This window comes from Eretmochelys imbricata, chromosome 1 (genome assembly GCF_965152235.1).
Source record: "Eretmochelys imbricata isolate rEreImb1 chromosome 1, rEreImb1.hap1, whole genome shotgun sequence".
In the NCBI taxonomy this organism is placed as follows: Eukaryota; Metazoa; Chordata; order Testudines; family Cheloniidae; genus Eretmochelys; species Eretmochelys imbricata.
This window is the reverse complement of record NC_135572.1, coordinates 71,165,881-71,181,074: the sequence shown is the minus strand read 5'-3', so window position 1 is coordinate 71,181,074 and position 15,194 is coordinate 71,165,881.

Below are 15,194 nucleotides of genomic sequence, written 5' to 3'. Positions count from 1 at the left end.
CATTTATAAAGTTTGAGGATGATACCAATCTGGGAAGGGTTGCAAGTGCTTTGGAGGATAGGATTAAAATTCAAAATGAGCTGGACAAATTGGAGAAATGGTCTGAAGTAAATAGGATGAAATTCAATAAGGACAAATGCGAAGTACTCCACTTAGGAAGGAACAAATCAGTTGAACACATACAAAATGGGAAATGACTGCTTATGAAGGAGTACTGTGGAAAGGGATCTGGGGGTCATAGTGAATCAGAATCTAAATATGAGTCAACATAACACCTTTGGAAAAAAGAAGAAAGCCGGAATGCTGTAAGCAAGGCATGAGCAGTAATTATTCTATTTCACTTTGCACTAATTAGGCCTCAACTGGAGCATTGTGTCCAGGTCTGGACACCACATTTCAGGAAAGATATTGACAAATTGGATAAAGTCCAAAGAAGATCAACAAAAAATTATTAAAGGTCTAGAAAACATGACCAATGAGGGAAGATTATGGGGGAAAAAGAGGGGGGGATTTGTTTAGTCTGGAAAAAGAAGACTGAAAGGGGACCTGATAACACAGTTTCAATTACATAAAAGGTTGTTACAAGGAGGAGAGAGAAAAAAATATATTCTCTTTAACCTCTCAGGACAGGACAAGAAGCAATGGGCTTAACTTGCAGCAAGAGCAGTTTAGGTTGGATATTAAGCAAAACTTCCTAACTGTAAGGGTAATTAAGCATTGGAACAAATTGCCTAGGGAGATTGTGGAATCTCCATCATCGGAGATTAAGAGCAGGTTAGACAACATCTGTCAGAGATGCTCTAAATAACACTTGTTCCTGACTTGAGTGCAGGAGACTGGACTGAAGACCTCTCAAGGTCCCTTCCAGTCCTCCAGTTCTGTGATTCTATATGCAGAGAATGATTGAAGATGTATCATTTACATGACACATCCAAATCATATTTTAGGCCTGGTCTACGCTACGAGTTTATGTTGGATTTAGCAGCATTAAATCCGAATTAACCCTGCACCCGTCCATACAACGAAGCCATTGTTTCAACATAAAGGGCTCTTAAAACTGATTTCTGTACTCCTCCCCAATGAGAGGATTAGCGCTGAAATCGACATCACCGTTTTGAATTAGGGTTAGTGTGGACACAATTCGAAGGTATTGGCCTCCGGGAGCTATCCCACAGTGCACCATTGTGACCGCTCTGGACAGCACTCTCAACTTAGATGCACTGGCCAGGTGTACAGGAAAAGCCCCAGGAACTTTTGAATCTCATTTCCTGTTTGGCCAGGCGAGCTCATCAGCACAGGTGACCATGCAGAGCTCATCAGCACAGGTGACCATGCAGTCCCAGAATCGAAAAAGAGGTCCAGCATGGACCGAACGGGAGGTACGGGATCTGATCGCTGTATGGGGAGAGGAATCCGTGATATCAGAACTACGTTCCAAAAGACGAAATGCCAAAACATTTCAAAAAATCTCAGAGGCCATGAGGGACAGAGGCTACATCAGGTACGCAACACAGTGCCTCGTGAAACTTAAGGAGCTTAGACAAGCATAACAGAAAACCAAGAATCAAACAGATGCTCTGGGACAGAGCCCCAGGCATACTGCTTCTACGCTGAGCTGCATGCAATTCTAGGGGGGGGGGCGCCACCACTACTCCACCCCGTCCATGGACTCCGAGGATGGGATACTCTCCGCCATGGCTGAGGCTTGTGCAGATGGGGAAGATGAGGAGGAGGACGAACTTGGGGAGAGCACACAGCACACCATTTTCCCTGACAGACAGGATCTTTTTATCACCCTGACTGAAATACCCTTCCAACCCAATGAAGCTGGAGAAGGGACCTCTGTTGAGTGTACCTTTTAAAATATAACACATGTTATAAAAGCAAGCATTTTTTAATGATTAAGTAGCCCTGAGGACTTGGGATGCATTCGTGGCCAGTACTGCTACTGGAAAAGTCTGATAACGTGTCTGGGGATGGAGTGGAAATCTTCCAGGGACATCTCCATGAAGCTCTCCTGGAGGTACTCTAAAAGCCTTTGCAGAAGGTTTCTGGGGAGAGCAGCCTTATTCAGTCCTCCATGGTAGGACACTTTACCACGCCATGCTAGTAGCAAGTAATCTGATATCATTGCATGACAAAGCCTGGCAGCCTATGGTCCCGGTGTTTGCTGGCATTCAAGCAACATCCGTTCTTTATCTCTCTCTGTGTTATCCTCAGAAGAGTGATATAGTTCATGGTAACCTGGTTGAAATAGGGGAATTTGATTAAGAGGACATTCAGAAGTGTCCTTTCCTACTGGGCTGAAAAGAAATCCTCCCCGCAGTTAGCCACACGGTGGGAGGGGGGGCCATTGGTGCTGAGCTGTTCGTGTTTGGCGAGCAGGGATCTTCCCTGATACCAGCCACGTGGTGGGGGGAGGGGAAAAGCGATCATCCCAGAGCATTGGAGGGGGTTAGTTTGGTTTCTGCTGCTGCACGTTAACAGGAAAACTGCAGCAGTAAATGGCCAACTCAGCGGGCTTTGCTTGGTATGGGAAAGAAAGGGGCTTCTCTTATGAAGGTTGCAGAAGCCGAAAGATTATGGCTTACCATGACCGCCTGCAAGCCGAATTCTGTTGCCCAGCCCTGCGTGTGTGATCTCTAACACCAAAGCCACAGGCACTCAATATAAGATGCAAAATTGACCTTGTACCAAAATCTCATGTGCTATGTAATGTGAATAGTGTTGCTCACTGGGAAAGAGTATAGCCATTGTTCTGTAAAATGTATCTTTTTAAATACTTCACTCCCTTTTTTTCCTCCAGCAGCTGCAAGTGTTTCAAGCCTCCCTCCTCCATCCCAGAGACTATGTCAGATAAGGTGGCGAAAAAGCGCACGCGCGATGAAATGTTCTCTGAGCTCACGCAGTCGTCCGGCACTGACAGAGCTCAGCAGAATGTGTGGAGGGACACAATAGCAGAGTACAGGACAGTGGCCAATGAACGTGAGGAGAGGTGGCGGCAGGAAGATCAGAGGAGGCATGAGGAAACAGGAAATAGGCCTAATGGCCTGTGATGGGGTGTTAGATGGAGTGGGATCTGAGTTACCCAGGAAAGAATTTTCTGTAGTATCTCGCTGGTGAATCTTGCCCATATGCTCAGGGTTTAGCTGATCGCCATATTTGGGGTCGGGAAGGAATTTTCCTCCAGGGCAGATTGGAAGAGGCCCTGGAGGTTTTTCGCCTTCCTCTGTAGCATGGGGCACAGGTCACTTCTGGAGGATTCTCTGCTCCCTGAAGTCTTTAAACCACGATTTGAGGACTTCAATACCTCAGGCATAGGTGAGGTTTTTCAGGAGTGGGTGGGTGAGATTCTGTGGCCTGCATTGTGCAGGAGGTCAGACTAGATGATCATAATGGTCCCTTCTGACTTTAGTATCTATGAATCTATGAAACGCTGGGGATACTGCGGGATCAAACGGACATGGCGTCTGGTGGAGGTTCATGAATGGCAGCAGGATCACAGACTACCACTGCAGCCCCTGTTTAACCGCCCTCCCTCCTCCCCAAGTTCCACAGCCTCCCCACCCAGACTCCCAAGAACACGGGGTGAGAGGCTCTGGGCACCCAACCACTCCACCCCAGTGGTCAGCCCAAGCAACAGAAGGCTGGCATTCAACGAGTTTTAAAGTGGCCTTTTCCTTCCCTCCTACCCTCCTCGCACACCCCACCTGGGCTACCTTCTGAGTTATCTCCCTATTTTTATAATCAATTAATAAAGAATACATGTTTTGTAAATGATAGTGACTTTATTTCCTTTGGAAGCAAGCTCTGATTGAAGGCGGGAGGTCGGGTAGCTTACAGGGAATTAGAGTCAACCAAGGAGGCGGGTTTTCATCAAGGAGAAACAAACAGAAGTGTCACACAGTACTCTGGCCAGACATGAAACAGGTTTTCAAAGCTTCTCTGATGCACACCGTACCCTCCTGTGCTCTTCTAACTGCCCTGGTGTCTGGCTGTGCGTATTCAGCGGCCAGGTGATTTGCATCAACCTCCCACCCTGCCATAAACATCTCCCCCTTACTTTCAAAAAGATTGTGGAGCACACAACAAGCAGCAATAACAATGGGAATATTGGTTTCGCTGAGGTCTGAGCGAGTCAGTAAACTGTGCCAGCGACTCTTTAAACATCCAAATGCACATTCTACCTCCAGTCTGCACTTGCTCAGCCTATAGTTGACTACTGTCCAGGGTGCCTGTGTACAGCTTCATGAGCCAGGGCATTAAGGGGTAGGCTGGGTCCCCAAGGATAACTACTGGCATTTCAACATCCCCAACAGTTATCTTCTGGTCTGGGAAGTAAGTCCCTTCCTGCAGCTGTTCAAACAGACCAGAGTTCCTGAAGATGCGAGCGTCATGAGCCTTTCCCGGCCATCCCACGTTGATGTTGGTGAAACGTCACTTGTGATCCACCAGTGCTTGCAGTACCCCTTGCGGTTTATGTACTGGCCGCCCCGGTGGTCCAGTCCCAAGATAGGGATATGCGTTCCGTCTATAGCCCCACCACAGTAAGGGAATCCCATTGCAGCAAAGCCATCTAGTATGACCTGCACATTTCCCAGAGTCACTACCTTTGATAGCAGCAGCTCAGTGATTGCACTGGCTACTTGCATCACAGCAACCCCACAGTATATTTGCCCACTCCAAATTGATTCCTGACTGACCGGTAGCTGTCTGGCGTTACAAGCGTCAACAGAGCTATTGCCACTCACTCGTGAACTGTGGTGGCTGCTCTCATCTTGTTATTTTTGCACTTCAGGGCAGGGGAAAGCAAGTCACAAAGTTCCATGAAAGTGCCCTTATGCATGAGAAAGTTTCGCAGCCACTGGGAATCATCCCAGACCTGCAAAACTATGCAGTCCCACCACTCTGTGCTTGTTTCCCGGGCCCAGAATCGGCATGCCACGGCATGAGCCTGCCCCATTAACACCATGATCTCCAAATTGCAGGGGAACGCGGTTTTAGGGAAAGGTGAGTTCAGGGCCTCATCACCACGCTGCCGTCGCCTCCTCACCTGGTTTTTCAGGTGCTGGTTCTGCATAAACTGCACGATAATGTGCGAGGTGTTTACAATGGTCATAACTGCTGGGGTGAGCTGAACGGGCTCCATGCTTGCTGTGCCATAGCGTCTGCTCCTGCTCAGGCAATCCAGGGATAAGGGCACAAAACGATTGTTTGCTGTTGCTCTGGCAGAGGGAGGGACGACTGACAACATGGCTTACAGGGTTGGCTTACAGAGAATTAAAATCAAAAAAGGGGGTGGCTTTGCGAGAAACAGAATGGCCCCCTCAAGGATAGAACTCAAAACCTCAAGGACAGAACTCAAAACTGGGTTTAGCAGGCCATTGATTTCACGGAGGGAGGGAGGAGAAAATGAATACAAAATAAATCTGGTCTATTTCTTGTTCTGATCCACTTCATCTATCTTTATACATCTTGCTGGCAGCAGACTGTGCAGTACGACCGCTAGCCATCGTCATCTCCTGGGTCCTCGGCAGAAGATGGTGCAGTATGACTGCTGGCCATCGTCTTCTGCTGGCTGCGGATTAAAAGACAGTGCACTGCCGGTAGGACTGAATTGCCATGAGAAAAAACTTAAAAGGGAAATGACCTGGCTGAGTCACTCCCATGTTTGCCCAGGCGCCCCTGACCTCATTGAGGTCTGTTAAAAGAGCACCCTGGACTACGTCGATGACGGCTACCAGTCATACTGCACTGTCTGCTGCAAAAGGCAATAAACTGTTGCTGTGTAGCAATGCAGTAGCACGTCTGCCAGCACCCAGGAGACGTATGGTGACAGTGAGCTGAGCGGGCACCATGGTTGCTGTGGTATGGTGTCTGCACAGGTAACTCAAGAAAAAAGGTGCAAAATGATTGTCTGCCCTTGCTTTCACGGCGGAAGGCAGGGAAGGCAGGTCTGATGTTATGTACCCAGACCACCCGTGACAATGTTTTAGCCCCATCAGACACTGGGATTTCTACCCAGAATTCAAATGGGCAGCAGAGACTGCAGGAGCTGTGGGATAGCTACCCACAGTGCAACGCTCCAGAAGTCGACGGTTGCCTCGGAACTCCGCCGACTACATGCACTTAGAGCATTTGTGTGGGGACACACACAATTGACTGTATAAAAACGCTTTCTACAAAACCGACTTCTATAAATTTGACCTAATTTTGTAGCGTAGACAAGGCCTTAGAGATGTTGAAATAGCAGAGTACAAGGAAGTCACAAATCAACAGTCACTTGAGCCCTTCTTACATCAAATGCTACTTGGACCACATTGTTGTGGAATTTGATGGTTAAGAAGCTAATGTTAATCAGTGGGCTCAATAATATTTTTGTGAGGTTCCCCAGCTGCTGTTCCATAGAACGTGCTCGAACTTCCATTTCCAAATCATCATCTACATAGCCCTGGTCTACACTAGGACTTTAGGTCGAATTTAGCAGCATTAAATCGAGGTAAACCTGCACCCGTCCACACTATGAAGCCCTTTATTTCGACTTAAAGGGCTCTTAAAATCGATTTCCTTACTCCACCCCTGACAAGTGGATTAGCGCTTAAATCGCCCTTACCGGGTCGAATTTGGGGTACTGTGGACACAATTTGACGGTATTGGCCTCCGGGAGCTATCCCAGAGTGCTCCATTGTGACTGCTCTGGACAGCACTCTCAACTCAGATGCACGATTGTTTGCCATTGCTTTGACGCAGGGAGGGGCGACTGACGACACGGCTTACAGGGTTGGCTTACAGGGAGTTAAAATCAACAAAGGGGGTGGCTTTACATCAAGGAGTATTTCAGGCAGGACTTCACGGAGGGTTCCAATAAGAAATGGTGCACCTAAGTTATTGTTCTTATTGGAACAAGGAGGTTAGTCTGGCCTCTGATTGATACATGGCTAGATTTACCTCGCTGCACCTTCTCTGTGAGTGACTGCAGTGTGACCTAGAGGAATGAGTCCCCTAGACGGGAGGTGAAGGGGGGGGGTTGCAAATGAGTACAAAACAAATCTGGTCTATTTCTTGTTTTGACACACTCCATCTATCTTTTACATCTTTGGCTGGCAGCAGACGGTGCAGAAGGACTGCATGCCATCCACATCTCATGGCTGCTCGGCAGAAGATGGTACAATAGGACTGCTAGCCATCCTCATCTCTTGCCTGCCTGGCAGAAGATGATGCAATAGGACTGCTAGCAATCCGTATCACCTGCCTGCTCACCATAAGATGGTTCAATAGGACTGACTGCAGGACTAAAGAGAATGACCTGATCAAGTCACTCCAAATTTAGTCCCTGTGCCATGTCTGCCCAGGCACTCCTGATGGACCTCACACAGGCGACCAGCAGCACCTCGGACATGATGATGACAGCTACCAGTCCTATTGCACCGTCTGCTGCTACAAGGCAATGGGTTGCTGCTGCTGTGTAGCAATGCAGTACCACGTCTGCCAGCACCCAGAAGACATACGGTGACAGTGAGCTGAGCGGGCTCCATGCTTGCCATGGTATGACGTCTGCACAGGTAACTCAGGAAAAAAGGTGCAAAACGATTGTCTGCCCTTGCTTTCATGGAGGGAGGGAGGGAGGGAACGGGGGCCTGACGATATGTACCCAGAACCACCTGCAACAATGTTTTAGCCCCATCAGGCATTGGGATCTCAACCCAGAATTCCAATGGGCAGCGGAGACTGCGGGAACTGTGGGATAGTGGAAGTCGACTCTAGCCTCGGTACTGTGGAAGCACTCCGCCGAGTTAATGCACTTAATGCACTTAGAGCATTTTCTGTAGGGACACACACACTCGAATACATAAAACCGATTTCTAAAAAAAACAACTTCTATAAATTCGACCTAATTTCGTAGTGTAGACATACCCATAGACTAGTGTTGTAAGTGAAGATAGTGAAGTTACCACAGTTGAAGTCTCCTTCTAAATGGTCTGAGAGATATCTTTAAATGATGATAAAGGCCAGTTTTTTTATCCCGTTCCTGATGTTTTCTTCTGCTGAGGCAAAGTATGTGGAAAGCTGTCCTTAGGCAAGTTAGAGCATTCATCATCATGAATAATCATTGGCTGTCAGAGTGATCTGTAAGAGACTGCTGCAGCTGACACTGCAAGTTATGCAGAAGGCTGTTTAGCCCTGACAGACCACGGAAAAGAAAAGGTAGTTCAACCACATGTATGTTTATGGGATGGGGGAACAGTTTGGAAAGTAACAAATAAGTCTCTTCCCCACTCTGAATATAAAATGGTGCTTTCCCTACCTGGTATTGGGTTCTTAAACCTCAACAATTAGACCCATCAATTATATAGCATGTTACACTCACTTCAGAACTTCAGAAAGACATGGCCCAATTCATCTTCATAAACCTCCTATGAAGTAGGTAAGTAACATCTATAATTTATACAGTTACGAACTGAAATCCAGAGTTTGGGTGATTTGTCCAAATCCACTGTCTACACTATGAAATTAGGTCGAATTTATAGAAGTCGTTTTTTTAGAAATCATTTTTATATAGTCGATTGTGTATGTCCCCACACAAAATGCTCTAAGTGCATTAAGTACGTTAACTCGGTGGAGTCCTTCCACAGTACTGAGGCTACTGTCAACTTCCAGAGCGTTGCACTGTGGGTAGCTATCCCACAGTTCCTGCAGTCTCCACTGCCCTTTGGAATTCTGGGTTGAGATCCCAATGGCTGATGGGGCAAAAAACATTGCCGCGGGTGGTTCTGGGTACATGTCATCAGGCCCTCCCTCTGTGAAAGCAACGGCAGACAATCGTTTCGTGCCTTTTTTCCTGAGTTACCTGTGCAGACGCCATACCACAGCAAGCATGGAGCCCGCTCAGCTCACTGTCACCGTATGTCTCCTGGGTGCTGGCAGACGCAGTACTGCATTGCTACACAGCAGCAGCAATGCATTGCCTTGTGGCAGCACACAGTGCAATAGGACTGAAAACCATCCTCATCGTGTCCAAGGTGCTCCTGGCCGCCTCGGTAAGGTCAGTTAGGTGCGACTGGGCAGATATGGGTGCAGGGACTAAACTAGGAGTGACTCTACCAGGTCATTCTCTTTAGTCCTGCAGGCAGTCCTATTGCACCATCTTCTGCTGGGCAGCCAGGAGATGTAGATGGCTTGCAGTCCTACTACACCGTCTGCTGCCAGCCAAAGATGTAAAAGATAGATGGAGTGGATCAAAACAAGAAATAGACCAGATTTGTTTTGTATTCATTTGCTCCCCCCACCCCGTGAAATCAACGGCTGTCAATCGTTTTGGTGATGTATGTCAGGGGCACCTTGAAAACTTTAATGCAGATTCAGTTCTGCCTGAAATGGCAGAGGGAGGGATAGCTTAGTGGGTTGAGCATTGGCCTGCTAACCCCAGGGTTTCGAGTGCAATCCTTGAGGGGGCCATTCTGTGTGACAGTTGTTTTTATTTCTCCTTGATGTAAAGCCACTCCCTTTGTTGATTTTAATTCCCTGTAAGCCAACCCTGCAAGCCATGTCATCAGTTGCCCCTCCCTCCACCAGAGCAACGGCAGACAATTGTTCTGTGCCTTTTTTCTGTGCAGACGCCATACCATGGCAAGCATGGAGCCCACTCAGATTACTTTGGCAATTAGGAGCACATTAAACACCACGCGCATTATCCAGCAGTACATGCAGTACCAGAACCTGGCAAAGTGAAACCGGGCAAGTAGGCGATGTCAGCGCGGTCACATGAGTGATGAGGACATGGACATAGATTTCTCTGAAAGCATGGGCCCTGCCAATGCATGCATCATGGTGCTAATGGGGCAGGTCCATGTGGTGGAACACCAATTCTGGGCCCTGGAAACAAGTACAGACTGGTGGGACCGCATAATGTTGCAGGTCTGGGATGATTCCCAGTGGCTGTGAAACTTTTGCATGCGTAAGGTCACTTTCATGGAACTTTGTGACTTGCTTTCCCCTGCCCTGAAGCGCATGAATACCAAGATGAGAGCAGCCCTCACAGTTGAGAATTGAGTGGCAATAGCCCTGTGGAAGCTTGCAATGCCAGACAGCTTCCGGTCAGTCAGGAATCAATTTGGAGTGGGCAAATCTACTGTAAGAGCTGCTGTGATACAAGTAGCCAAAGCAATCAAAGATCTGCTGATATCAAGGGTAGTGACCCTGGGAAATGTGCAGGTCATAGTGGATAGCTTTGCTGCAATAGGATTCCCTAACTGTGGTGGGGCCATACATGGAACCCATATCCATAGCTTGGCACCGGAGCACCAAGCCGGCGAGTACATAAACCGCAAGGGGTACTTTTCAATGGTGCTGCAAGCACTGGTGGATCGCAAGGGACATTTCACCAACATCAATATGGGATGGCCGGGAAAGGTACATGACGCTTGCATCTTCAGGAACTCTGGTCTGTTTTAAAAGCTGCAGGAAGGGACTTTATTCCCAGACCAGAAAATAACCGTTGGGGATGTTGAAATGCCTATAGTTATCCTTGGGGACCCAGCCTACCCCTTAATGCCATGGCTCATGAAGCTGTACACAGGCACCCTGGACAGTAGTCAGGAGCTATTCAAGTACAGGCTGAGCAAGTGCAGAATGGTGGTAGAATGTGCATTTGGACATTTAAAAGCGTGCTGGCGCAGTTTACTGACTCTGTTAGACCTCAGCGAAACCAATATTCCCACTGTTATTACTGCTTGCTGTGCACTCCAAAATATCTGTGAGAGTAAGGGGGAAGACATTTATGGCAGCGTGGGAGGTTGAGGCAAATCGCCTGGCTGATGGTTACGTGCAGCCAGACACCAGGGCAGTTAGAAGAGCAGAGGAAGGCATGGTGCGCATCAGAGGAGCTTTGAAAATCAGTTTCATGACTGGACAGGTTACGGTGTGAAAGTTCTGTTTGTTTCTCCTTGATGAAACCCCCCACCCCTTGGTTCACTCTACTTCCCTGTAAGCTAACCACCTTCCCCTCCTCCCTTCGATCACTGCTTGCAGAGGTGATAAAGTCACTGTTGCTTCACATTCATGCATTCTTTATAAAATTCATCACACAAATAGGGGAATAACTGCCAAGGTAGCCTGGGAGGGGTGGTGGAAGAGAGAAGCACCAGGAGGGGTGGTGGAGGAGGGAAGGAAAAGGCCACACAGCACTTTAAAAGTTTAAAACTTTAAAACTTATTGAATGCCAGACTTCTATTGCTTGGGCAATCCTCTAGGGTGGAGTGGCTGGGTGACCGGAGGCCCCCCACCGCGTTCTTGGGCGTCTGGGTGAGGAGGCTATGGAACTTGGGGAGGAGAGTGATTGGTTACACAGGGACTGCAGCAGCAGTCTGTGCTCCAGCTGCCTTTGCTGCAGCTCAGCCATATACTGGAGCATCTCAGTATTGAATCCTGCCTCCTCTCATCACGCCGCTGCCACCTTTCAGCTTCAGCCCTCTCTTCAGCCAGCTACTTACTCTCCTCAGCCCGCCACCTCTCCTCAGGTCATTTTGTGCTTTCCTGCATTCTGACATTATTTGCCTCCATGCATTCGTCTGTGCTCTGTCAGTGTGGGAGGACAGCATGAGCTCAGAACATTTCATCGCAAGTGCATTTTTTTCGCCTTCTAATCTTCACTAGCCTCTTGGAAGAAGAAGATCCTGTGATCCTTGAAACACATGCAGCTGGTGGAGAAAAAAAAAAGGGACAGTGGTATTTAAAAAGACACGTTTTATAGAACAATGGGTACACTCTTTCACAGGAAATCTTGCTGTTAACATTACATACATAGCACATGTGCTTTCGTTCCAAGGTCGCATTTTTCTCACCCCATCACGTGGCTAACCCTTTCCCCCTCCCCGTGGCTAACAGTGGGGAACATTTCTGTTCAGCCACAGGCAAACAGTCCAGCAGGAACGGGCACCTCTGAATGTCCCCTTAAGAAAAGCACCCTATTTCAACCAGGTGACCATGAATGATATCACTCTCCTGAGGATAACACATAGATATAAAGAACGCCAGCAAACACACACTGCCATGCTTTGTTCTACAATGATTCCTGAGTACGTGCCGCTAGCCTGGAGTGGTAAAGTGTCCTACCATGGTGGATGGAATAAGGCTGTCCTCCCCAGAAACCTTTTGCAAAGGCTTTGGGAGTACCTCCAGGAGAGCCACGAATGTCAGGGCAAATTAATCATTATACATGCTTGCTTTTAAACCATGTATACTATTTTAAAAGGTACACTCACCAGAGGTCCCTTCTCCGCCTGGTGGGTCCAGGAGGAGCCTTGGGTGTGTTCGGGGGGTACGGGCTCCAGGTCCAGGGTGAGAAACAGTTCCTGGCTGTTGGGAAAACTGGTTTCTCTGCTTGCTGTGAGCTAGCATCATCTTCCTCGTCCCCAAAACCTGCTTCCGTATTGCCTCCATCTCCATTGAAGGAGTCAAACAACACGGCAGGGATACTGGTGGCTGAACCCCCTAAAATGGCATGCAGTTCGTCATAGAAGCAGGATGTTTGGGGCTCTGACCCAGAGCAACCATTTGTCTCTCTGGTTTTCTGGTAGGCTTGCCTCAGCTCCTTAAGGTTCATGCGGCACTGCTTCGGGTCCCTGTTATGGCCTCTGTCCTTCATGCCCTGGGAGATTTTGACAAATGTTTTGGCATTTTGAAAACTGGAACGGAGTTCTGATAGCACAGATTCCTCTCCCAATACAGAGGTCAGCTCCCGTACCTCCCGTTTGGTCCATGCTGGAGCTCTTTTGCGATTCTGGGGCTCCATATGGTAACCTCTGCTGATGAGCTCTGCATGGTCACCTGCAGCTTGCCACGCTGGCCAAACAGGAAATTGAAATTCAAAAGTTCCCGGGCCTTTTCCTGTCGACCTGGCCAGTGCATCTGAGTTGAGAGTGCTGTCCAGAGCGGTCACAATGGAGCACTCTGGGATAGCTCCCGGAGGCCAATACCGTCTAATTGCGTCCACAATACCGCAAATTCGACCCAGCAAGGCCAATTTCAGTGCTAATCCCCTTGTCAGGGGTAGAGTAAGGAAATCGATTTTAAGAGCCCTTTAAGTTGAAAAAAAGGGCTTCGTCATGTGGACGGATGCAGGGTTAAATCGATTTAATGCTGCTAAATTTGTCCTCAACTCCTAGTATAGACCAGGGCTTAGTTGGGTCCAGTGGAGGGTTAAAGTTAGAACCCCTGGATCCTAGCCCTGTGTCCAATCCATTAGGAAATGCTGCCTCAAACAAATTGACTTTGTTTTTAAAGAAGAACCTAAGCATTGATGACAAAGAATTTCACTAATGCACAGTTAATGTTACGCACTGTTGTCTTCTGTCCTTCCAGAACATTGTTTTTAGCAAAATGTAAACTTCCAAAAACTAGGAATTATAGAAAAAAAGGTACATGTCATACTCCTGTGGGAATTCTGCACCACTTTGCAATACAGAATTTTGCAGAATCCCCTGTTTCCCACCACATCATTTCTGGCTGCCACTAGGGGCTGCTGGACTCTGCGGAGCCTGGTTTGCAGTAAGCAGGTCATGGAGCTCGGAGAGTGCCTGGGAGACCCAGCCAACTCTGGCAAAGGACGAAGAAGAGCAGGACCACACCACATCTTGTTCTCCTGTGGGACAGTAAAGAAGTTGGAGGGAGTAAAGGTTCTCTGGGTGCTGGTGTCTGGGCTGGCTGCTCCATGGCTGGGCTCTGTGGGGAGGGGAGTGCTGGTGTCTGGGGGCTTCCCTGCAGCTGAGCTCTTGGGGAATGGGAGTCTGGATGTCTAGGCTGGGGGGTGCCCTGAAGCTTGGCTCTGAGGGGAGGGAGTTATGGGTGTCTGGGCTCTGCGGGCCCTGCACAACCCCCTCCAGTACCCCGAAACTGGAACTGAGTTGTTGTAGGGGTTTCTTATCTCTAATCCTGGGGGAATCTTTTTTGCTCTTGTTGTATTGACACACTTGACAGATATTTTGAAATAAGTTACCAAAATAATTGAAACTGGACTAATTGTTATTTTGACAAATAAAATATGCAGAATTTTAAAATATTGTGCGCAACCTTTTTAGACACAGAATACCCCAGGAGTAATGTCAATGCAACATTAACTGATCTCTGAACAATGCCTCAACATGCTCATAACACACATATTCACACACTGCCTTTGTAGAGAGTGCAGAACACTCAGTGAACAGGCAACATGTCCCCTGGAGGACAGAGTTTCATGTTTTGTCTTTGCTCAGTCAGAATGTGTGTTTAGTTGAGCTATGCTGAACAGTACCTATATATACACCTTATCTAAACCCAAATACTGAACCTACTCCTCAGAAACAACCCCACACTTGCTAAATTTTAAATCCCCTTCACCTTATGTACAGTATTCTAATTAACAGTATAATTTAATTTATGCATCATTAAACCTACAAACCACTCATATCCCATCTCAACGCTGACAGTCCCCCTATCAAGAAGACCCCTATTCACCACTACCAACAATCTACAGAATTCAACACTGAAGTTAGGCATACTGGATACTGCAAAGTGAAAATGCACCTCTTTCCTTTGATCACACACATGTGGGACAATGAAAGGTGTTTAGAAAGGTGAAAAAGGCAGGGGTTCCCCAAATTGCCCCATACCAGTAGCACAGCTCTGCTAATCTTCTTCAACTAATCCCTCTGGCATTCAATACACATATACCTATCACAATGAATGCAATTGGAATGCAGACAGATAATTCTCAGTGGCTTCTGCCAGGCCCAGGGAGACAGAGTTAAGACTGCATTGGTGTGTACCTTAACTCTGTATTACTTGTTTTTTAGAATTTTTAGTTTGAACTTCCTAGGTTTTTGAACAGAAAGAAACATTTGTAGTAGGATTTAATGGTCATGTAAGCAGTATTAGTTGTCACATAGGTTCACATTTGAGGCACTAACGAGGCTAGCTAAATACAAATAATGTTATATGATTCCTTAGTGGTCCTCCTACTGCCTTTACACTTTTTTATAGTGGCATGGTGATAATAGTCATGCTTTGAAACTCTTGGAGGATGGAGTTGCTAACAGGGCAAGAAGACAAGCCATAGTTATGGGTTATGTCGAAAAATCTTGACAATTTTATCCCATGTTGGTTACAGTAACTTAAGAAGATTGGTATCTCTCCCCCCTCCTCCTGCCATTCTCTGCCAC